The sequence below is a fragment of the Stigmatopora nigra genome, chromosome 15 (genome assembly GCF_051989575.1).
Source record: "Stigmatopora nigra isolate UIUO_SnigA chromosome 15, RoL_Snig_1.1, whole genome shotgun sequence".
Classification (NCBI taxonomy): domain Eukaryota; kingdom Metazoa; phylum Chordata; class Actinopteri; order Syngnathiformes; family Syngnathidae; genus Stigmatopora; species Stigmatopora nigra.
Window position 1 is genome coordinate 4,473,592 of NC_135522.1, and position 26,172 is coordinate 4,499,763.

Consider the following 26,172-nt stretch of genomic DNA (forward strand, 5'->3'; position numbering starts at 1 on the left):
ACACCAAGTGACACTATGGACTGCATTCTAGACCCCATATAATGCTGTTGCCTATAAGCCTTTCCCATTGAAATAAATGGAGCTTGAAAAATGACATTCAAAATGTGGAAGTACTCGGTTTACTACTTTTCCTCAGTACTAAAGGGCCGTTGCCAATGAGCTCCATCCTGCAGTAAGAAAAGGCATTTTTTTTTTAAAAAGATAAAAATAACCTTAATGAGCAAAAAGAAGTATGGATATAAATGTTAAACGAGCTCTAGGGCCAAACAAATCAATGACTAATTTCCTGTATGCAATTTTGTTTATTATTAGCTCTCAGCAACAATTTCAATGATTTACACTTTTGAGTGTAACCAAAACATGTATGAGATCAATAATAAATTTAAGTTGAAGAATGGTGTAATTAAACAAGCCTGTTCAAATTTTTACATTGTACACTAAGTTTGTGCAATAGTGGAATACGTGTCGTCATGGAAACTAAGATTATTAGCAGTTTTGTCACGGTTTAAATTAGAACAAAATTGCCACATCTTGGCCCGAATATATACATAATATATTTATACGTATAATTATAACAAGTATATCTAAAGAAAGGCTTTTAAACAAACTAAAATGACAAATATGTCTTTCAAGAAAGAGTCCAAAAACAATAAAAAATGCCATTTTTTAAGGCTACACTGTAAGAGTGAGCTAAAAATCGGATAAAAATACCAAGCTGCATTTTTATTTTCTACTTTTCCTACCGCCTTCATCATTCAGGCTGTTTACGGCGTAAATATTTTAGCAAGGCGAGATGACCCCACCGCGCACTAAACGGCCATTAATAATCATAAAGAATAGAAAGGTGCTCCGGCAACGATTAATTGCCTGAGTTTTTCATGATATTTTGGTTTGTCGGAGTAACTCAGGGGTGGGCAAACTTTTGGGTCCGCGGGGGATACATTGACTTTAAAATTTGACAGATGGGTCGGGTTAGCACAAGATACGATACATATAAAAAAGTGCATCCGTTAACAGTACATATGAAACATAAACAGAAAAAAGGACTAAAATATTAACATACTCATCACTCATCATTAAATTAAAAAGTACTACGTAAAGTAAAAAGGATTGTATTAAGAAATATTGAAATGTTATTTTAAAAAAGATAGAGGTAGTCTGCCCATGTCTGCTGTAACTTGATGATTGCTATAAACTTCTATCGTTTTTAATTGCACTCATTTTTAAAAGACCCAATATAGATTATTCAGTCCACCTAACAGCAATTGATGTCTTTAACAACACTAGGAATTAACTGTACATGATAAAAATCTGACAACATCCCTTTTTTTAAGGAGTGACGCTAGAAATAATCCAGATTGTCAGACTATTCCACTTCTTACATCTTAGATAAAACCCAGCAAATCATTAAAAAAAATGATTGCCATGATCGTTTTTCTTTGAGAAACAAAATGAAGGAAAAGACTTTCTGGAAGCTATAGTAGAAATTGAGGATGCCCATCTGCTAACTGCGTCTATTCAGCTGCATCCAAAAAAAAACAACAAAGAATGAAAGATGTTTTACAAAGAAGAAAATCATTCCCTTCTATTGTTTAACTGTGAATTCTTTTTGAAGGTGAGTAAATGCTGCTGTTCCATCTCCTCCTACAGCGACCAACCATTTGGGACAGAGTGAAAAAGACCGTTCGACCGGACGCCTGTTGTCCGCCCGTCTTGCCAAGCTGGCACTCGGCACGCCAGGCCCCACGCGGGCAAACAGGCCGGCCGGAAAAGACGGAGTTCTTGGAAGAGTCGGACACGGTTGGAGCCAAGGCGGCGGCAATGCCAGGCGGGCGCCGGATGGAGAGGTGGCGAGGGGCGAGATGGGGTTATTTCCACCTCGATGGAGGACACGATTTAATTTTGCTGACTAATGACGCCCCGGACTGGTCGCCAGTCAATCGCCAGGGAAAAAACGAGTTAGAAAATGTGCGACGGCGGCATCTGTTCGGCGAATCGTAGGCGGTGTGGGCGTACGGCAATTAGCATAATGGGGGAGGGGGATCAGTAGTGCTCGCCAACTGCTGTCTGGCTTTATTTTTTTTTATAAAGCAGGTGCGTGCAGCTCCTAAAACGCCGTTTTGTTTGTTTGTGTAACGTTGTCGGTAGCAGGTGGGACGCGAGTCCGGCGCGCTCGCCAAGGAAAACGAGGTTTACGAGCACATCTGTAGCGGCCATCTCTATTTTGGTGATGTCAGGAGAGATTGGGTTGGGAGACAGATGCTGGTTAGTTAGTTGGGAATTCAAATGACTATGACGACCACCCATAGGACGAGTTTCATTCAAAATGGCTTTTATAGTCAATGTCTGTAGTGTTTTGGGAACTGTTATCAGAAATTTGCTATTGTTTAACGCATTTCTTTGAATTGTTGCACCTTCAGTAGTGAATGGAAACACTTGGGACTAATTAGTTTGTTCAAAAGGACCAGGAATAACAAAATGAGGAGGCGGGGAACTGATCTAATTCACATAAAACCACATAAAGATAGTCCCACTATGTCGGAATCTCAGCTGATTCAATATCGGATTAAGTGGACAGTAGAGAATCAATATAGACAACGATTTACCGTGTTTTTATACGGAAACTGTGTGAAACCGTAAGAAAATCTGTGTGCACATGGCTTTCTAGGAATGAGCCAAAATTGCAAAGACAGTTACTTTCTTAAGGCTCATGATTGGTCACCCTCAAACACAACTTTGATATGCAAACGTTAAGGAATCTTAAGAAGAATCCTATAGGTATTATCACCAAAAAACACTTTGAAAATCATACACACATTGCCTAGTGAAGGCTTTTAATCCTCTCAACGACTCACATCGGTAAATAAATGCACCCAAATTTAACGAATGTATTGTGTTGACTAATTCTGATGACGTGTAAAAACAATGAAGTGTAAACGTGCAAAAAATGAGCTTTCTTCCTCCAACATCAAGATGAACAGTCTTCATTTCCACCTCGCTAAAGGCATCGGGTATTAGCATTAGCCCCTCCCTCCCGAGACGTGAAGTTAATACCGCCCTTCATTAGCATGCACAGTCAACAACAACACGACGCCGATATTTACAGTCGCACGCCGGGGGAGCGAATAAACGGTGTGATTAACAAGTTTTCGCGACGCCCGGCGCGCGCCGAACACCAGGCACCACCTCGCAGACTTAATGGCTCTTAATGGCTTCTTAACGACTTCTTAACGACTTCATCAGAAAGCTCCTGCAACAGCATATTCTGACACGTGGGGGCCATCCCCTCTGTTGGGGGGCCAACCATCGTGGCACCAGAAAAAAAATAGTCGTTTGACACGAAAATCCACAAAAATGCAAGCGGAAAGAAAGGCAGCAAATGTACGAAAGGAGAATTAGTAAAAACCACAACTTCTAGTGACATCAGTACTCTAATAATCGAGAAGGTATTAAAGCACAAGCTACAAGTGTTATTTTTTCCAGTCTTGACACACTGCAATTCTTGATTCACCATCTCCTACGACAATACAAAACTTAATAACGTTAAATGAAGGCACAGGTAACGAAATGCCAGATTTACGAAATGTCAACTTGTGAAAACAGATCTTGAATCATGTTTTAAACGTAAAATGGCATAATTAATAAGTGGAAAAACAGAAAATGTGCCTTTATCCATTGTTCCGTGCTGTCAGGAAATGTTTCTACAATGCAGGAAACATAATGACCATAAATTGTTTAATTTTTTCAGTTATGTGAACTTTTTTAGCCCTACAACCACAACGCTTACTCCAGTTAAAGTACAAAAACCAGTATCAACAACCTCTTGGTGAAAACAATTAACGGCCATGCTATATTAACCAACTTCTGCTCAAAAAATTCATAATAGAACAACAAACAAAGGTTCACTTTCCATGTTACAATTACCCAAAAACACAGAACACAATTTATTCCCCCTTTTTTCGACCAATACACAAAACAAAAACAAACATAGCTTCTTTTTTTCAATTGCCAATTATAGGCCAAAGTCAACAAATGACCAATAAATACCTCTCCTTCATTTTCTGGTTAAATTTAACACTTGAACTGTATTGCTGCAAATTAGTTAACATCTCCCAATATTTAAATGCTTTAAGGTAGATACCAAGACATTTTTCCCTACCATGGCGACTGATAAAGTCCTTCTGAATATCTGCCCACTTTGCAAACGATTCTGTACTACAACATTGTGACATGAGGGGGCTGCCCCACAGGAGGGATACCGTCACGCTACAAAAAGCTGCTCATCTGACATGAAAATCCATGACCAAAAAGGTAAAGAAAATTGTCAGGCGGAGCAGTAAAAACCGCCACCGCTCAACGTCAGGCCAACGCGGTAGCGTCACGCGGCGGTGGGAACATCAGAATGACAACGCGGTGGCGTTGCGTAACCGGAATGAGCAAGCGAGCTTGGAGGAAAACCCACTCGAAACTGACGCAATCTGGGAAAGCACGCCGAGTTCAGCGGCTCGTTACAGACCTTTTACTCAATCCGCCAAACCGAGTGAGACCTTAAGGGTCGTTGGCGTGTCACAGACAGTGTCGGGTTTTTGACCGGACGCTAAAAAAAATCTCGGCAAAAGCTCTATTTTTTTTTAATCTGGGCCCGACTCAGATTAAGTCCCTTTGAAGACGATTCCTAATTATTTGGATGAACAAAAAAAAAAAGGATTGGGCAGACAGACAGAGTCAGTGGGCTAAAAATAACAATGCTAAAGAGAAAATGGAGCAAAGAAAGGAGAAGTTTATCAGCTTAGACACACGACTGTGGGCGGAGGTCTCATTCAAGGCCTGGAGAAGTAACCAGCTTTATCCACTGAGATTCATTTAGAAGTATCCATGCCTAACTCAACCTAACCTTCACTCAAATATCTCCAGCTCTAATCTGATGTATAAAACCTTCATCCTTACCATTCTTTTAACTGAATATTCCATTCTTATCCACATTTATCCCTCCTTTAACTCTTAACTCTTTAAACCCATATTTCCGACCATAAGCCATTACCTTTGACTTTTTGAAAAATGGACAAACAGTGCTTCAATTTCTTTCCCTCTGTAATGGTGTAGTAGTTTGATATTAACATACCTGTCAAATTATGTTTTTCTTGTATTTTTTACGTTTTCTGATCATTTCGAAAACACAACAACTTTTTTTTTTAATTTATTTTTATCACTTAATAAGGGGAATTGCAATAATTAATAAGGGGAGCAATTGGCCTAAGTTTACAGGTATGCATTTAACACTATTAAATGAATAATTCTGTTCAAATTTAGCTCATTCTTTGCCAATCACTAGAAATTGGCGATGGCTATCCAATCCATTTGATGGTGATCATAAAATCAAGCCATAGTTGGCTAACTTTTGCATTATGAGAGAAAAAACTTTTCAATTCTAAAGAACAAGACAGCAACTGTGTTCAAATACAAACTAATACTAATAATGGTATAAAAAAAACAGACGTTTTTGGCTTAGAAGAGCATCCGCTTTGAATGAAAGATTTCTTCCAAACTGTCCGATAATATAAGGGGTAAGATTGATGGGCAAAGCATAAAAGAAAACAAATATCACGTCAAATAAAATAGATTCAGGGAACAGATTGCGCGGTCGGTGGCTTTTGCGGCAATTGCTGCAGTCCCGACTTTCCTTGAAGTGCAAATGAAATCTCCCCGAGCGGGACAATTATGGGATTTGTGACCCAAACATTGGTGCTAAATTTAGCTCCCCCGGGCGGACGTGTTTGACTTGCTATGTTGTGGACGGCTTTTGCTTTCGCTTTTGTGTGTATGTGTGTGTCGCTCATATACGCTTACATAACGGCCAGGCTTCCAGGCTTCCGCTGCGAGCGTGGGCTTGTGGGAAAAAAGTGCCGGTGGGAGCCAACGGAAGAACTACAGAGGAAGACAAAGCAATCCCCCCCCCACCCTTTCCCGAAACGCCGGCCCCCCCTGCTCATTAGCTTAAGCGTGGTGTGCATCCTGCATGATAACATTTGAAGTCAAAAGGAAAAAAAAAAAAAGCAAAGCTCCACGCTTACTTTCCCGCCATCTGTTCCACTTGGAGAGGAGCTCGCCATTTCAACAAGCAAAAAAAAAGAAAAAAAAAAAAAACCCAACCCACCACCGACCCCCCCAAAGCGGCACATTTCCCGCCTCCTCATTCCGGAGTGCACCTTCTTTTCCTGGATTCAGGCGCTTAGCATATCTAAATCCGGAGCGCAAAAACACAATGTGACACGCTACAATTTGAGGTCAGCGTGGAGAGAAGAAGAAGAAAAAGAAGGGGGGGAAAAAAAGAAAGGTCGCATTACTGTGGTACTGATTGTACCGCGGCGTGGCGGTAATCATTTCCCCGCAGGAACGACGGCTCGCGACTTGACCGGTGTTATTATCACGTTCCTGGCTAAACAATGCAGAGGAAAGGAAAGAAATAACAGCCTGCAAATACTCGCAAGATGTAAATACGAGCTTAACAAAATTGCCTTTACTGACAGTGACAAGATGTACGAGAGGCCTTCATTCACAACTGGAGAGGAGACAAGGTTCACTGATTTAGGGTCTACTTATGGCTGGCGTTCATGATGAATCTGCCTCAATGTTGGACCTTCAGTGGAAGCATGCATATTCCCGGCTTTCAAATCATTAGTTGCCAAATAATTCTCCTAAATTCCTTACTTAAAAACTGCTTCAAGTATAACCATAAAACCCCTTAACTTTAACTCAGCACCCTTTAACCATCAACCTTAACCCAAACATCCCAAAGCTAGAACACAAAAGTTTTGACCATAATGCTATACCCATTTTCTACAGCAGTAACTTCTAATTGAGACTTTTTATGCTTTAAAAGTGGTAAAGTAACAAGAAAAAGGCACACATTTTCATGTATGTTGACTTTTAAATCCGGAGTATGACTCTCAAGGACTAACATTTAAAAAATATGAATTGTTTATGCCTCTTTCCATCAAAAAAGTTCCCGACCCCTGACTCCCCTAACAGAGTCCTCATTCCTAATCATAAACACCACAAACTCACTCATCACAGGATTCAATCTGATATCTTCCCTACCAAAAAAACTAAAGTCCTTCCATCCCAAGCTACTTAAACTCTCCACATTGTTGTTTACTGCAGACCCAGCCACCCCCCTTTGGGGGAGCGGCTGAGCTGACCCGTGTACGCGCCCAGCCAGCGTCACAAATGGAAGTGTCTCCTGGAGTCATTATTTATGCGAGAACGCCCTTGGGGAGTCTTTGCACTTCTTTGCCCAGTCTGCGAGTAAATGAGCCGCTTGCTTCCAATTTGTCCTGGACCAGCAAGCCACCCTGCCACCTTGTACGCCAATGCGTGGGTGGTTGTTTGCTTAGAGGACTGTCAGGAACCGACCCGGAACCACAGAAGCAGAGATCCCTCAGGGGGTTCGGTAGCCAAATCACAAAAAGCCAGGACGAGGACAAAGTCACCTAATGGCAACCTGACGACCGATGACGGATAGCACCAGCAGCGAACTGAACAAAAACCCTTATTGTGCATTTCTAGTGCAGGAATTTTATCAGGAACTTTTAGAGCAAGGAGTAGGGAACCTATGGCTCGCCAGCCATTAAGGCTCTTTCCATGAGTGCATATGGCTCTCCCCTAACATGTAATGTAAAATATGGAATTCTCTAGTGAGATAGCCGAGTCCCGAATGAACCAATAGGAGCGCCATGGCGACACTGTGGCATTAATAATGTTGTCAAAAGAAAGCAGAGACTTATTGTGATTAAAAAGTGGTGAAACGACAAAAAAAAATTGAGAATTGCACGTTTATAGAACCCAGAGTCCCGAACACACTACATCTACCACCACTTTAATCATAATTTAGCTTTTTATAACTCTTCTGAATGCATATCATTGATACAGATTTAATAGCAAAAGCATAACAATGTTGTCAAGAGACTTTTTGTCATTTAAAAGTGGTGAAATAAAGAATAATCCTACATTTTCATATATTTTTACTTACTGCTCTTAAGAAATAACATTACAAAAAATGAACTGTTTATGCCTCTCTTAGTCAAAAAGGTAACCAACCCCTGTTTTAGATGAACATAGTGCAAGAACAGTGATTTATCCGGGCAAATGACCAACGTCTACATGGCTCTAGTTTCGGAAACTACTAAGTAACAAAGGCTAGCGTTACCCGCGTTGTAGTGGAAGACTTTTGTAGGGCAACGAGTGATGGAATAAAAAAAGGGAAGGCGTGCGATTAGGAGGCAAAAAAAAGCACCGGGATCCTCTAACGAGCACTCCAACACCTACGGGGCCTAATTGCCGGGAGGGAACATTATCCCGTCTGGCTCGGAGCCGAGATTGGCCGAGCACACCTGCCCGGACGGATGCACGCTCCCTCTATATTGATCCGTGTAATCCCCCGAGCCCGCCTCCTCCCACAGAAAAGCCGGTCCCTCATCTTCTCTGGGAACGTCTCACGCTCATCCGGGCTGCGCCCCGCAAATCCTCTGACTGGAGACTGAGGTCCAATCAGAAGGGAAAGGAACAGCGGGGGTAGAATGGAAAGATTTCATGGCCTACTTTCTAAGAAGGGGCTACCCCCAAAGGAAAGGTTTTTGCATCTCTCAAGCACTGAGTCGTCAAAACAACAAGTCATGCTTTTCTCAATTAGTATTCAAGAAACTCCTGACATCATTGTTGGCATTACCATAGCCGTCATAACATTATGATCATGCATATTATCATAAAACCAACCAAAAAAGATCATGGTAAGAAAAACAAATACTCCCTAGGATCAGATTCATCGTCATTTCCATTAAAAATATCACTACCATCCTAATCATTATCCTCCTGCTCATCATTTATCGGCATAACCATCATCGTCGCCATCTGTAAATTTCCTCATCATCTATGATCATCTCTATAGTCGCCATTATCCCTATCGTCATCATCCGAACTGCCATTGTCGTCGAGTTTTTAAATTTTCATTACTTTTGTCGCCCTCATATTTATTTTGTTAGTTTTTGGCATTATAATAAATAAGACCATCAACTTCATAATAACCATTGTCTTTTTTTGTATGATTTTCTACCATTGCTATAGTTTTGTCCATTGTTTTTGTCGTAATATTATCGTTTCTCATCACCTATCGTCAACAACATCATATTAATTCCCATTTTTTGACCCCACAATCGCTCGTTTAAAAACTTAAATGTCCTACCTGCTTGATGTCGTCTTCTCAAAGTCCACACAAGAGTCAAAATGACCACCGCCGATCTGTCTGTGAAGGAACAGAAAAATAGATGAAGGCATTGGTTTACAAGAAACATCCAACAAAGAAAATGTATTGATCTTGACCTCAGATATCACAAGCATCACATGCATAACAGTCCAAATCAATAGTCTTCTGCGCAATAATAGCTCTTGAAACTTCATCACCACTCGACGATTAGGAGAACATTGAATGATCATGTTACAATGCCACTGACAGCCATAGACGATGAACTATTTCATCCAAGAATGTTGATAGTTTAGACACGTTTGACCTATAAAGTGAGCAAATTTTGTATTTTTTCAACCTCTTTACAGTAAATATTTTCTTTGTTCCTTACATTTCTTTTTATGTCCCTACATACAAAATATCCAGGTGAGGAAATGTCTAAACATAGGAATGAAATTCAAGTTACTAAACGTAAAGTCTAAAAAATTCAAACATCCCCGAAATGTAAATTCTGTATTTTATTTTGAAATTATCGAGATAGAAAGGCTTCCAAAACCCTGCTGGCCTTCCTATTGGCGAGTCAGGATCTGTATTTTCATGATAAGTACTTACAAGTGTGCCAAATGCAACCTTATTCTTAGTTTTACATCATGGGAAGAAGAAGAAGCGATCTTTGCCATCAACCAATGAGTGAACCAATGGCTTTACTAACTGGTGATTGCACAACTATCAAAATAATCCTTTTTGACAGCCCAAGTGACTATAAAGTAAACCCTTCATTGTTGCCTTGAGGCTTTTCAAGGTCACATTAGACCACTACAAGCTCCCTGAAAACAACAAGACGAGTTGCACTTCAGCTTGTAAAGATGGTCAATAACTAACGTGTGTGTATGTGTGTGTGTGTGTGTGCGTGAAACAGAGGTTGAGTGCAAACATGGCGCACAGACGCCTCGTAAAACTCATCCCGAGTGCGACTTAACGACCTTAACATGAGCAGGTACACGAAGAGAGGGCAGAGAGGTGACAAACACACACATTGCCACACGTAAACACTTCAGACAACAAGAGGACAAGCAGGAAATGTATGTAAGCGCTCATTTTATTGAGTGCTGTGTACTGTTACCTACGAGACCAACACACATGCAAACATGCACAGATGCACAAAATGTATCAACACCATTGCTTGCACAAAAATAAAAGGCAGGCCTCCTTGTACACAAGTATATACCAACCAACATACACTGCCACACACAACCATGCAAAGATATACATACACCTACACAAGATCACAATATTCACAATGGCACAAGGCTGAGTGTTAAGACCGTATGCATGCATGTACTTCTATGTGTATGTATGTATATATGTGCTTATATATTGTATGTGTCTACATGGATAAATATGTAGGTGTATATATGGATATATGCATGTGTGTATATAATGGATATATATGTGTGTATATATGTATGGATATATGTGTCTATATATATATGTATGGATATATGCATTTATATGTGTGTGTATATGTATGGATCTATATGTGTGTATATGTATGTATCTATGTGTGTATATGTATGTATATATGTGTGTAGATGTATGGATCTATGTGTATATGTATGTATCTGTGTGTATATGTATGTATGTTTGTAAATGTATGTATATATGTGTGTAGATATGTAGGTGTGTGTGTATTTGTATGTATATATGTGTATATGTATGCATTTTTTTTCAGCAACACGCTTATTAAAATATATATTATTTATTAGTTAAATAACTGCGCTGTAAAGGATTATTTGTAGCAGGATTGCAAATATCTAGATATACAAACAGATAGACTTACACACACACACACACGCCGCAATGTTAAACAACATACTGTACATCCACAAAAATATTGCCCCACAAATCCTTGCAACACTTGGGCAAACATGGCAGAATGTACACACACAAACAAGCTGAGCCACGCTGCGAGACACGACAGCTTGAATGGCGCCATCGCCACCGACGGCAGATGCTCCCGAACTGTATCGTAACCCCGCGTTTATCCTCATGTGACATTCTGCCGCTCGATTATATCAAGACAAAAAGACTTTGGGTTAGACTCCATTATCTCAGCTCAGCTGCAGTGCTCCCTTTTCATCCCTGCCCTCAATCTCTTCACAAATAAAAAGGCATTCCCACATGTGCCACTACTTTGTCACCTGTTCAGGTGTGCATTTTTTTTAAAAAAGCACTTTTCTAGCTTCCATCGTGACCAGGCCGCTAATGGAACGCAATGTGATTAGCATAGTGTTTGCTCCTCATCTTGTAGGTGGGCCTTTTATGCAAATGAGCACTTTGAAACGGCAAAGACGTGGGTGTCCATGTGTGTGTGGTTGTACAATGGTTGAGTGTACAAATCCAGGAGAAAAATGAATGTGTGCATATGTGCACGAAAGCATATTAGCAGCACATTCTTTTCGTGTCATTACCATATCGTATGCTAATTAGCGAGCAAGGAATAGTAAATAGATAAACAAGATAAACAAAAGCAGACCTTTGGTTGCCTGAATAAAACAAAAGATCAGCAGCAGCATGTACACAACGGCAGCCATAATTGGCTTCGGCGATTAATGGATTACTCAATGGATTCATCAATAGGCGAGATAAATTTATTTGTATGGAAGAAAAACAAAACAACTATAGCAGGGGTAGGGGACCTATGACTCGGGAGCCACATGTGGCTCTTTTGATGGGTGCATATAGCTCTTCGGTAACTTTTGAGGTAAACTATGGAAATTGCTGGTTTTATTACACTCTTTTGCAGGGATTTTTCATGTCAAAATAATTCAGGTACTTTCTATACTTTAAAAGTGGTGGATTGACTAAAAATATGTGTCATGTAATCTTCTATGTTTACTTTTAAATTCTTTAAAAACAATGATACTTGGCATAATGAATCAAAAAGTTTTGTCAAAGCAGTTTCAACAAACATTTTGTTCTTCATAACAGAAAAAAAGTAAATAACTTGAGTTCTATAATCCACTCATGGCAAAAATAATTGGTTCCAGTCGAAGATCAAAATAATGCTTTGTAGTAACCTTACACACAACAAGTTAAAAAACAGTTTTTCTCTAACATTTCCCAACGCAACTCATTTGTTTACCAGCAGTTACCATGGCAACCGGCACAAAAACATCAACACTTTCATTCCAAAGGGTGAAAGGTCGCGGTGTGAACAGCAATGAGTTATTTTAGCACTTGTCAACTTGTAAGGCAAACTCATTACCACTTACACACACACACACACACACACACACTGTCGTGCCCATGCCGCAATTATTTTTCATCAGATATTTGGTCGAAACCTATTAAAGCATAATCCGTAGGAAAACGTAACAATGGTAGAAAATACGCTAAAGGTTTGACATGATGTGCGCGCTGAGAGCTGTCGTTTGTGTAGAGCGGCTGCTGTTTGTTAGTCTTAAATGCTGTCATTACGCTAATTAGTTGTTCTTCCCGTCGATGTGGCGGCGCCTCGAGCGAAAAAGCGGCGGCGCAGAAAACGAGACCATTGGATTGGTTGTTAATCGTCTCCCGTGGAAAAACATTTTTTTTTGCTGACATCCGCATAGCGTTTTGATTGGTTTCAAAATACCGGCGGGTCAATGTTTTATGAACTGCTGGACCGCCATACACGGTGCTCGGACGTTTGGTCGCCGGTCTTTTGGTCGCCAGTCAAATGGTGACAGAGAGTTCACTGTTGAAAACAGCTCTCAAAATTATATTCATGAGACAGTTTAATATCTAAGTACTGTTTAATTTCTAAGAGAGAGTTTAATATCTAAGTACTGTTTAATATTCAAGTACTGTTTAATATTCAAGTACTGTTTAATATGCAAGTACTGTTTAATATTCAAGTACTGTTTAATATTCATGTACTGTTTAATATCTATTTACTGTTTAATATCCAAGTACTGTCTAATATTCAAGTACTGTTTAATATCTAAGTACTGTTTAATATGCAAGTACTGTTTAATATCTAAGTACTGTTTAATATTCAAGTACTGTTTAATATTCAAGTACTGTTTAATATTCATGTACTGTTTAATATCTATTTACTGTTTAATATCCAAGTACTGTTTAATATTCAAGTACTGTTTAATATCTAAGTACTGTTTAATATCCAAGTACTGTTTGATATCTAAGTAATGTTTAATATATAAGTGCTGTTTAATATCCACGTACTGTTTAATATTGAAGTACATTTGACCGGCGACCAAAAGGGACCAAAACACAGGCAACTAAAAGACCGGTCACGCCATACATGCATACATAGACGTCCAGCACAATTTAAATGTGTGCAGAGATCCCTCACATATTTATCAAGTTAAAATACCAAATGTACCATATTACAATGTAATAAATGTATTTGAGATAAAATATTTCAAAACACAAACACCAGCCCACAAAAATACACTACTTACAAACACATACACAAACAGCAGCTTGGCATGGAATCGCCATTAAACAAACACTCCCACACACACACGAAGAGTACATATACAGTATATTTACATCTAGTCACACAATGCATGGAGGTGCAAAAAAAAAAAAACAGAAAACCAAAGAAACAAAGACAAATATACACACTATATCGCCCCCTCAATGCAGTAAGTGTGCATGCGTATGCTTATTATTGTCTTTGGCCCACTTAAGCGTGACAGTAACGGAATGAGATGGCGGCAGGCGGAGACCATTCATCATGCGGGCCTCGGCTTCATGCGCGATTTGATTTCCTGTCTAATGGCGAGTGGGCGGCACCGCCAATAGGGTGACACTTGCCGTCCACCCGTGTTAGCCACAAACTGGTCTCCGGCGTCCAATTCAAAACTGGACGTCGAGAGCCAAGATGGGCGGCCAATGAGAATGGCGGTATTAGCCGGGAGTATGCAGGCGGCCAGTTAGCATTAGCATTCAGGGTATTGTGTCAGCTTCCGTCTGCCAGCCGTCAGTTTGCCGAGTGACGCGTCGCCGCCGGCGACTACGCTTGATTGACAGCTGTGTCTCGACAGGTATCAACAGAATGTGCGCTTGGGATTATTCCGCCATACGCCAAAGTCGCTACATGGCTTGCTGCCATCAGTCACCTCCCTTATGAAAAATAAATATATAAAAAAAATCCATCCAATCCCTTTAATCTGGTGATTTAACCTGGACATCTTTAATTTATGACAACTGACATATTGATATTGTTAATTTGATCAAGGATATCAGTGATGCATGTTGTACAATATTATATTTGACTATTTTTACATTGGAAACATGTAATGGAAATGTTTGATAGGACTTATATGATGGAAATAGTATTTGACAATCACGTAAGTGTATTGTTGTCAGTCACACAAATAAAGTATCATGTTTTAATGTGATAAGTTTGTCACATTATCACATTTTGACGAGATTTATCATGTTAGTTATGATAAACTGAAGTATTTCCAGATAAACTAATAATTTAATCAATTCAATATGTCAAAATTATCATTCAAAAACAAACTATTCCATGTAAATTTCAGAATTCATCAAAAAAAACGTAAAATTTGTCACAAAAATGAGATTAATCAAGTGAAAATGTAGATACGATTGACTTAAGAAAATATTTAGAATATTATATCATTAATTGGTCACATTTTTGTGTATGAGAAATATACACATTTGACTTCCTAGCCTATTTTACCGAACTTGTTACTGGATGTATTTAGGGATCGTTAGCAATCTCAAATTTGCTCCGAGCGCCGTCCGACAATGTCCGTTCCGCTCGAATTTACAGTATTTACGGCACGGGGGGGCCCCGAATCTCGGCGTGGCGCCGCTAGCCAAGAAGACGAACGCTTGTGAGGACCCGTGGGGCGCTCTCTCCGTGTGGTTGCTATGGAAACAGATGTGCGAGCTACAGTAGCGGTAACTTTAATTCTGGAACTGGCCTGGTGCACAAGGTGCGTGGCATCATATCAACGACAAAGGAGCCCCTTTGGTAAAAAAAAAAAAAAAAAAAATGCAACATGCCAGTGAGATGTGAGATATAATTGGATAAAGATGCAAAAGTTGGCAAAATAATATGACCCTAACTTATCCTGTTGACCATCATACTCTACCACAAAATATCTCATAAGAGACCATTATACACAATTCTCTAACGTATACATCAGGACAAACAACTAAAACACAGTTCACCACTACGTCCATCTCCATTTGGTTTGGCCAACATTTGGAATGTATCCAAATACCAGATACTATGGTACTTAAACCGAGAAAATAAAAAAACTCACAAAAACAAATGGGATAGAAGTAAAACTTTCTAAATCCTACATACATCTCACAGTATTTGTCAATGGGTTTTTTTTTCCATTTCTGCTTGACTATAACTCACAAATATGACCACTGACCCTTGTTTACGCAAAGAAGTAAGCACCAAAAAACAACCAAGCGTTTTTTTTACCAAACTAATACCAGGTCTTGGTAACCCTAACTGTGATACCCCAAAATACACCATGTTGATAACCTGCAATTAAGGCAAATATGGGATTTTCTGAAACATCATCTGGGGCCAAAAGCACAATTGAAACAATTTTCACAAAATGATTTTTGAACTAAAAACACAAAAAAATGATTAAAAAATGACAATTATTGATGTAAATGCGGAAAAATCAGGAAATTTAATATACATCTATCCTCTTCATTTGAATTTGGTCCTAAAACAGAAAGTGGGCACTCATGATTTACTTTCCCGGGCCACAAAAAATGATGCTCCGGGCCATATTTGGCCCCCGGGCCGCCACTTTGACACATGTTGCCTACCCTCAACTAAACCTGAAAAAGTGTCCCCCAAAACAGAAGACAGAATCTTTCCTGACGGATTTGCTGTTGCTTACCATGATGCAAAACTTACTAGCGTATGAGGAACGCGTCATCAGTGACGGCGGCTCAGAAGAGCGGCGGCGGCGCCTGGGGTACCTGACGGAATTTTTGACACCCGCCCTCCTCCTTCTCACGTCTACGACTTTGGCTCTTTCCCAAGCAACAGATTGGCGCCGTCGCCGGAGTAACGGCTCACAGATGGAGCGGCGCGGCTCGCCGAGGACGCCTGACAGGATCAATCCCGGGGCTCGTTCGCTCGCAGTCAATTAAGCCGTGTTAGTTTTGACAGGAGCCACGGGCCAAATAACAGCCGTCAGCGTCGACGTGAGAAAATATTGTGACCAAATGCGGAGAGGAAAAGAAGGTAAGAAAAGAAAAAAAGAAAAAGAATGAAAACAGATGCTCCTGAGCAACATTTCTGAGGATGAGGAGGAGGGATCTTGATGCAGAGTGACGGGCCAACCTGAGCAAAGCTTTAATTAGGTGAACATAACGCCGCCCCGGGCAGTTTGACAACAACCCAAATGAGCTCTAATTACCAACTTCATCGATTGCGAAAGCCCTATTTAGTCTATCTGCAACTAGAGAAGGGGTGCACAAACTTTTACGCCCCAAGGCTCAGAACTGGTCTTTAACATTACTGAAAAGTAGTTCAAAAATCAAGTGTGTTTACTTGGTATACAAGTCCACCATTTTGGTTCAAATTCTCAACTATAACAACCATTCATCTGTAAAATTGGTATGATTTTTGGGGTCTACCACCTACAATTCAAGGGGCTTTTAGACAAATTGATTGGATATGTACACAATACAAACTATATTTCATCAAAAAATAAAGTTATTACAAATGTCTTACCAAACAAAGCATTCACTCTTAATAGAAAAGCATTCTTTCGGTGAGAATAATCAATCTTTTCCATTTAAATTAATTCCATTCCAACATATGTATATTAAACCTCATGTTATATCATTACAGCTCTACTTGAAACCACCAACATTTTCCAAAATAGCCAGCAGTTATTGAACTAAACACACATAATTCAAACAACTGTAACACACCACACAAATACAAACCATGTATACACAAAAGTACTCACGACAACAAACGACAAGCATTTTTTCCCCGAATAAAAAAAAAACAAAAAAACATCAAAGTAAAGTCTAGGAAAGAAAAACAGAAGAATCAGGGTTAACGCGTTGTAAGCAGGCCTCGCACACGCTTCTTCCTAATAAGACAAATGACTGTGAAGTGAAGACAATAGAAGCGCGGCGCCACCTACTGAGAGCCGAAGCACTTTGAAGCTTTGGTGCAACTCTTTGATTAGGACGCGGAGGTAGGATGCCGTGGGCGACGGGCTGGAAACGCTCAGCATCTGCTGCCAACACACACATGTGTGTATATATATATGTGTGTGTATATATATGTGTGGATGCTTCTACATGCTACACATTTTACTTTGAAGGGTTATCAAGGCCGCTCATTAATGATGTCCCTGGCTTTCTTAGCGACGAGCGCCTCCACGGGGCGGAATGAAGCCCTTTAATTAGTTTGCAAAGAGGGCAATTAAATCTTCCTCCTTCCTGATCGGCCGCAGCGGGACAAAAGATAGCGAGTCCAGGATTCTACGGCGATGTTAATCGACAGGAAGAAGAAGAAAAAAATGAAATGTTTGTGGGTGGAAGTGTTCGGGAATGTTGAGTTAGAGTGTTGAATTTAGGAAGATTAGGTTAGAAGAGTTTTAATTGGATTTTTGGTCAATGGGTAGATGTTAAGATGGTTTATTAGGTTTTATGATTGGTAGTTTTAATATGAATATTATATTTGTGGTTGTACAAGGTGAGTGAAAAGTAAGCAGTTGTATCAAATATGTAGGTAATATTGTTTAAAATCTATCCAATGAGCTTGAGTTGAATGAAAATGTTGATTTCTTTGTTAATTTGTCAAAATGTTGATTGGCCATTGGATGGATTTTAGACAATATTATGTACATATTTGATACAACTGGTTGCTTGAAAGAATAAAAAAAATACTATTATGATAGTATTGACAATTTCCTTGTTGAAACTTTCAAAAATTTGAATGAAAACGGAAAGATATTTACAATTCAATCAATTTAATCATGCGTGGTGTTCATTAAATTGCATTTTTACATCAACTTTTTGGCTGTTTTATTTGATGGAGTGACTTTTTTTGGACATTTAGACATTTCTATCAAATTTGAAATAGCAAAAGAAAATTGGTTTCAAAACGGAATTCTTGTTTGACTATAAAATGACGCCTTCCAGTAATAGTCTTCTATTTTTAATAGATTTTTACATGCTTAAGTAAAACTGGCTTTGGGGAATGAATTTCTTAATTAACCCTCAAATACCAGGCCATCATTTTTAGTCAAAACGGCTTGGATGCTCTCAGTGGTCTCCAAACTCAGTTGGCTTCAAACCAATATGACTTAAAGTCCCGCCTCTATTAGTGTCATGAGGCTTTTTTTGAGTAAACACTGCTTGTTTGCGCGAGTATTTTAAAGTGCATTATTCTTGCCATTATGACACCACAAGCGTCCTTCAAATCAATCCCCCGTTTAGCTCCCCGTTAGCCCGTTGCCGGCAGGCCTTTTGCGCGTTGCGGCGCTTTCCCGAGCGCAAAGAAGTCAATTTGTCATCCAGTGAAGAGGTTGAACCTTTAATTAAAGTGGAGAGCCCCCACCATCGTCGCCACCATCGCCGCCGCCGCCACCGTCGGGGCCTCGGCTAAATGTCAGCTGATAAATAACCGCGGCGGATGTGAAGAGGGGCTCCCTTCGCTCGGGGTTTAAAGGTCACGCACATTAGCGGCGTGAGTGCATATCAATATGTTAAATAGGTCCAATTGTGTACATTGATGAAATGAGCTGATGATGGGATAGCCTTAAGGCGTCATGTGATCGTAACGATTGACGGGGAGCCGGATTTAAAGAAAGGGGGATATTAGCCATGATTGGCAGGCTATATTCACTAAAATGTTAACTTGTTCTCTATGATTTAAGTCCATTGACGTTGATTAACCGCCACTCTTTCCTGCCGGCGTCTTGCCTTAGTGGACTGACTGCCATTGCCAAGACGACTAGCTTGACAAAAGTTTAATGGACCGCTTTTTGAGTGTGCTCAATGCAAGGTCGCTACAGACGTTTTTCTTTCGATTTTTTTTCCCACGTGGTGAAGGTTCTTTGAGGTAATGTATTTGTTGCAGTCACAAGGAATGGTCGCCATGAACCATTGGATACATACAAGATATGTTTAACTCAAATGACTCCTGAAACATTGAATAACTTTTTCATATACCGTATTTTCTCGCATATAAGTTGCATCAGAGTACTTTGTCGCATATTGCGAATATTTTCTCGCATGTAGCGAGTATTTTCTCGCATATAAGCCGCCTACAAGTATTTTCTCGCATGTAGCAAGTATTTTCTCCCATGTAGCGAGTATTTTCTCACATATAGCGAGTATTTTCTCGCATATAAGCAACCGCCGAGTATTGTCTCGCATATAAGCCGCCTCCGAGTATTTCCTCGCATATAAGCCGCCTCCAAGTATTTTCTTGCATATAGCGAGTATTTTCTCGCATATAGCGAGTATTTTCTCACATATAGCGAGTATTTTCTCGCATATAAGCCGCCACCGAGTATTGTCTCGCATATAAGCCGCCTCCGAGTATTTCCTCGCATATAAGCCGCCTCCGAGTATTAGCCAGACCCTTAAATTTGCCTTAAAAAAAATCGTAAAATTTTATAATGTGCATGTTAAGTCTAATTTGTGCGCATATAAGCCATACCCTGGATTCAGTCAAACATATTTTTTGCGACATATAAGGCATATATGTGAGAAAATATGGTAATGTCTTTATTGAATGAATTCTGGCACTTTTGGTCCAGCATGTATAAATATTTAAATCAAGTACATTTGACTTTAGCTTTTTTACAGACAGTGAATAAAACAATTTCATCATCTTTGAATGTGAATCCAGCAGATTGTAATGTTTGCCGTGGGATGGCAGCGGCATATTCTTCACATATGCCATCGGAGTTTCCACGAGCTGAAGCCGGCGGGACGTCACTTTGTCTGCTGAGCGTTTAATCAGTGAGAGCAAACACACAAAGTGGCAAAAAAAAAGCGTGTCGCCATGGAGACTAATATCCTCACGACTCAAGATGCGGCGAGTGGCATTTAGGAACAAGTCGGGTCCATTGTGGGGGCGCCCGGCATAACGAGCCGCCGCATAACGAGATTCACTGTCAACAAGGAAGCCGTCAGAGATGGCAACAGGTATTTAAGCCGCCTTACGCCACGTAGCATTGTTGTTGTTGTTGGGGGAAGACGGCGAGGCTTTGGGGGGAACTTGGCGAGGCGTTCAGGGCCAGCAGAGGCATCAAGAAGAACACAGATTGCTTAAACGTGCCACTCTATCCCCAAAGTGTGGCGTCTTAGAGTTCTTTGCAGGCCTGCTCGTGAGATACCAAATTTCCTGTTGCTAAGTCGAACTTAGTGAAGGCATTTTGGTTTTAAAATATGGCCGCCTATAACTAACATGGCTGGCTTAAAAAGGACTAAAAAAATGATTGGTAAGTAAAGACTTGGCACTGGCAAATTTAAAAATAGTGCAAGTAAAAACATGTGGTTTTCTATGGAGAAAATGGGCGTGGCTTGTATTGTCAAAAGCCCATACTGCAGTATTTCCATGAAATAATTTTCGGTTCTTTTAATGAAGTCTTTTTTTGTGGTTTGACCCACATAGAAATACCATGTTGCCAAGTGAAACTAGCTTGGAGGGATTTATTTTTAAAGTTTATGCGGGATCACTAAGTGCGCTTTTAATGAACTTGCACTTTTTATGTTCTTGTTGAAAGTTCTTGCAGAGTCGCGGCCATACTTGAGCAGCCTTCTTTCTTTCCTTCCTTTGCCGTCCTGCCGGTTGAAGGTGATGAACTTTATGTGACGAGGTTGCTCCGCCATCTGATAATGTTCGGCAGTGAATCTGCAGCGATGGCCGTAAAAGCGAAATAAAGCCGTAAAGCGCCGCTCAGGGGTGACCTTTTATTTTTGTGGCGCCGCAAATTAGCCAACATCAACACTCGGGGAATTTACGTCGGCCGCCACGTTCTCTACTTGGAGGTCAAGCGCCCGTTCGGGCCGCCGACAGCCACTCGTCGGACTCGATGCGTATCGGGGAGCCGGCAGGCCGGCCGGCCGGCCCCGCCATTGTCATTGAACGGCGGATGACGCCCCCACGCGCACGCGTCGATGGGATCGAGTGAGAGTCCGTGCTTATCACCACAACATCACCCGAGTCACCTTGTTCTTCTACTTTTGTTCTCGTCACAAGTCACCCAAGGCTATCTCAGCCTGACTCCGGCCAATGAAAGCTTCCGTTGGTGAAATCGTGGCAGGAATGCTAATGGTGTTCATTTAAGTTTGTGACCGGACGTTTGGTGGCCGGACGTTTGGTCGCCGGTCAAATGTACTTAGATATTAAACAGTACTTAGATCAGGGGGAGGGAACTTATGGCTCGGGAACCACATGTGGCCCTTTTGATGAATGCATTTGGTTCTTTGCTAACCTGTGAGCTAAAATATGGAAATTGCTGGTGACAGAACTGAGATATTACATCTAGAATTGCTTCAATCTTCTTCTTTTTTTTGCAATAGACTTTTCTGGAATGCATCCTCATTGATTAGCAAGAGCATAAGTATATTTTTAAAAATATTGTTTTTTTTCCCACTTTAAAAGTGGTGACATTACTAAGAAAAAATAGAAAAGGCAATCGTTTACATGTATGTATTTTGACTTTTAAATATGTTGTATGGCTCAAAAGGAATAACATTAGAAATTATGAATTGTTTGTGGCTCTCTTTGTCAAAAAAAACATTAAAAATTAAACAATCAAACTCTATCTCTTAGATATTAAACTCATGAATATAATTTTGAGAGTTGGTTTTTAACAGTAAACTCTGTCACCATTTGACCGGCGACTAAAAGGGACCAAAAGACCGACGACCAAACGTCCGAGCACCTTTAAGTTGACAGCATTTTCCATCAATTTGTTCCAATAGTAAATGAAGTGATTTTTTTTCTCCAGTCAAAGTGAATGAAATCACATAACATTTGAAATGATTCCCAAATGGTGTAAGGTGATTGCCATTCCAGACCATATCTGCAGTCTTCTTCTTCTTCCCTGTTTGCTCAGAGAAGACAAATGACGAATGTGGACAGAAGGTAGGAACACAAGCTGGTGGGTGTGTTTGCCTGTGTGTGCGCGTTATCAGTTCGGAGTGAAAAGGTGATGCTATTGACACCGGACTAAGCCACTTGACGCCACGATCGATGTGGGCCGCGACAGCGGGAGTCCCGCCTGTGTTTCCGTCTGTGCTTACTTTCCGGGTCCAGACGCCCAAGTGGACTTCATTGGAACTCCTAATTCAAAACCGCTCGATAATATAATAAAAACGTTGCTGACTCAACAAATTGTAAATAAAATAACTCATAGGTCTCTGAGGCCCTTCACAGTTTTGATAAATGTGTGACATTTCCGACTATTTTCCATGTCGTCTAAATTCCCCTTGCGCTAGTTTGCCATGCCGTCATGGTGTCCCACGTGAGAAATGGCGGCCTTATACGCGTGGACGCTTACTTTAAAAGCCTTCAGCATCCATCTCGCGATCCATCGCGACTTCTTTGCACAACGACCACCAAAGCTGCCATCGATGCGGGTTCAAGGGCAAAATCAATCAACGACGGACATGTCCCTTTCGGTGCTGATCACATGAACAGCCTGACTCATTATATTCACAGCTGTTTGACAACACCAATCGCTACATTTCATGAATCCATAGTCAACTCTTTCACTACATTTAAGTTACTTTTGGGCCCGGGGGCCACATTGACTTTAAAAATTTGACAGATGGGCCGGCTTAGCAAAAGATACGATACATATAAAAAAGTGCATCCGTTAACAGTACATATGAAACATAAGCAGAAAAAAAGGACTAAAGTATTAACATACTCATCACTCATTATTAAAGTAAAAAGTATATAGTACAAAGGTAAGTAAAAAGGAATGAATTAAGAAATATTAAAATTTTAAGACCGGATTAAAAAGCCTAACGGGCCGGATATGGCCCGCGGGCCTTAGTTTGCCCATATCTGGGTTTGCACATCTAGTGTCACTAATGATATTAAGAAACAAAACTTGCTGGTTGAAGAATATTCCATCTGGAAAAAAAGACTTGAGTTGAAGACACTATAGACACAATGTCCTGAATCTCAATCTGTCTGCTGACCCTGTGTCTTTTTCTCTTGTCAAATAAAGCAAAAAATAATCCCCACTCGCTCTTACTGCACCCCCCGCCCCAAAAGCGTCTTAGCTGTGAATGCGTCATGGCTGCGTGTCCTCCATTCTTATGAGTCGCTGTGGCAGCTGCCACTAGATCAGCACAATTTGGAGATTGGCGAAAAGCTGAATATCCTCTCACCACCCCGTGTGACCTGCACCTTACGCTGCTCCCACCCACCGACCGACCGGGTGAAAAAAAACCAATGATTTGGGAGAAAAGCCCACACCGATTTTTGCAACTCTACTCAAACAGCACCTTGACTTGAGGGGGGTACCCGTGGAGGTTCCTCAAAAAAGAAAATCAAAATCTTCTCTTACAGCTTTCACACCTCGGGCATTTTACCTTAGCAACAACTGGCAAGAAAAGTAAAATTGCCTCCAACATTCACTGCCTTGGTTCTCTTTCCCTTAATTTATAGCTTCTTAAAAGCAGAATCTCAAAATTTTGGCCACCATTCCCACATATCACAAACAGACTCATCACTTTTAAAGGAGAAGACAACATGCTTACCATGTGTATACTGGGAGAAATCATAATTGTGTAATAGTGGAGACAAAAACTGAAAAAAAAACGGCATTTACCTTGTGGGGATTGACAATTTTTTGGGAATGTTGGTACTTTTTTGCCAATAAAAGTATTGTCTTTCTTTGTAATGTCAGTAAAACTCATTTTTCCATTACAATAGACTTATGTTTACATGCAAGTCATTTTAAATTATGGTTTTATACTCAGCTTTTGCTAAAATAACCAAAAAAACAACAAAAAAATGCTATGCAAAATGAACAGATTAAGTATTTTTTCAAAATAAAAAGGCACCTATTTCATTAATCTAGCCCTCACCAGTTTAAGTTTTGTTTCCTCTATTGCCAAAGGTCAAAAAAACATAATCCATTTGTATACTTTAATACTACTTTGAGCTACTTTTTTGTGAAGGTCATTTCCACTAGATGTTTGTCTTATCCTTTTCCTTTTCAATCCATATTTAATTGCCAAATCCACATTGCGTTTCCACCCAAATAACCTTTGCGCCCCCACATTTTACTCTGTCCGCTTCCCTCTCCTCAACCGGCAACAATTATTGCCATTGTTGTAAAAAAAAAAGCTGAAGCTGATCTAACCTTCACTCTCCAGCCTACACCTTCCACTCCCACGCCCCAAACCCTGAGGCACCACCATCCCTCAACCAATCCCCATCCACATCGGTCACCCAGGGATTCTTTGCCAATCAAGTACGGGAAGGTCAATAAAAGCAAAGCGCACTTCATTCTTTGACTGACACATCCCAACTTCCTTCAGTGACCACCTGAGCAATTTGGACACGCCCGAGGGGAAAGCCTCCCTCCCCCTCCAACCCCTTTAATCCCAGCCCCGGAGAGCAAACTTGATGAAGCTCTGATTAGCAATGGATGAAGCGTAGCGTCTTATCCAATCACCGCCATTTCGCATTTGATGTCCCACCTGAAACGAAACGTTGGTTCCCTTCCACTTGCTTCTCTTTTTCCCTTTGTCTTTGTGCTGCTGTTGTTTTTGTGAGCGCGGTCCCGCGGGCGTCCGGGAATGAATTAAACATCACTACCTTGGAAAGGAAGGAAGGGCACGGTGCCTCCTGTAAGCTTTGAACGCTCCAAAAGGCGACTCGGGGGCTTTTTCCGCTCTACGCCAAGGACGAATAATCCAAGAAGCTCTCGGACCGTCGACGGCTGATCCGTGCAGACTTGTTTGTACACGCTTTAACTTTAAAACAAGCTGGTGGAAACCTGAAATCATACGCTGGCTGTTCTAATCCGGTCTCAGAACCATTTTTAAGGGACCCCAATGAACGCCAATAATGCTTCTCATCTATACCCTTACGTCGCCAGATGCCCTTTGGTTCACCCAATCGGGATGAAGGTTGCGCCCGGGCTTATTTTGTCAAAAGGTAGACGAGCCGTTGCAAAAGGGACACCATCTATCCATCCCGGGGGCCACCCGCCATCTCGGTCCCCCCGGCTCCTGGATGTGGACTACGGCGGGGGGAGGGAGGGATTGTTATCCCGCTTTGTTATGCCGCCCTCGCTCCATCACAGCTGCCGTTATTTGCCACTTTGATCCATGGAGGGAAAAGCTGCAAAGGCGGCCCAGAAGGAAGGTGCGTACTCCGTCACTCCGGCTTCAAGGCCGCTATCGACTTCAGATCACTCTCATTCCGCCTCGGTGGACCTCCGCAAATCACTGCGCCTTACTTGATGAACTACCCGCGACCTTTACAACACTGGTTCGAAAACTGGGATCCCGGACCTGAGACGGAAGCCGCAAAGAGCCTTCAGTAGCCGCCATAACTACCGACATTCTGATTCCATTACCATTGAAGTCAATACATCAAACCATTCAAAGACGACAAATGACATGGTAACGTGTAAAAGAAAATCCATTTAAATTCAATGTTAACTAACGAGGGACTAAAGAAGGAAATAAGCCCTTGGCTACAATCTTACACATTTACATATATGTTCATTTAACATGAATATAAATATGTTCATTAATATGTGCTGTCCCTTATTAAATAAACCAAACTCAAACTACTTAACTAAAGATATAATGAATCATATTTAGTTTTCTTGCATTCAGACCATTTCATCAACTTCCTGAGATTATTCCACATCTTAACTTGGGGGAAATTCACCTTGCTG

At 40.7% G+C, this 26,172-nt stretch overlaps 1 protein-coding gene across 2 annotated transcripts in view; it reads right to left on the reverse strand.

The window, feature by feature from the left end:
- rbfox3a (RNA binding fox-1 homolog 3a) overlaps window positions 1-26,172 on the reverse strand; it is a 257,697-nt gene that overhangs the window by 193,950 nt on the left and 37,575 nt on the right. For both annotated transcript variants that reach the window (XM_077733851.1, XM_077733850.1), the window contains exon 3: window positions 9,239-9,298. The gene's annotated coding sequence lies outside the window, so the exon portion shown is untranslated. The remainder of the gene's footprint in view (window positions 1-9,238; window positions 9,299-26,172) is intronic.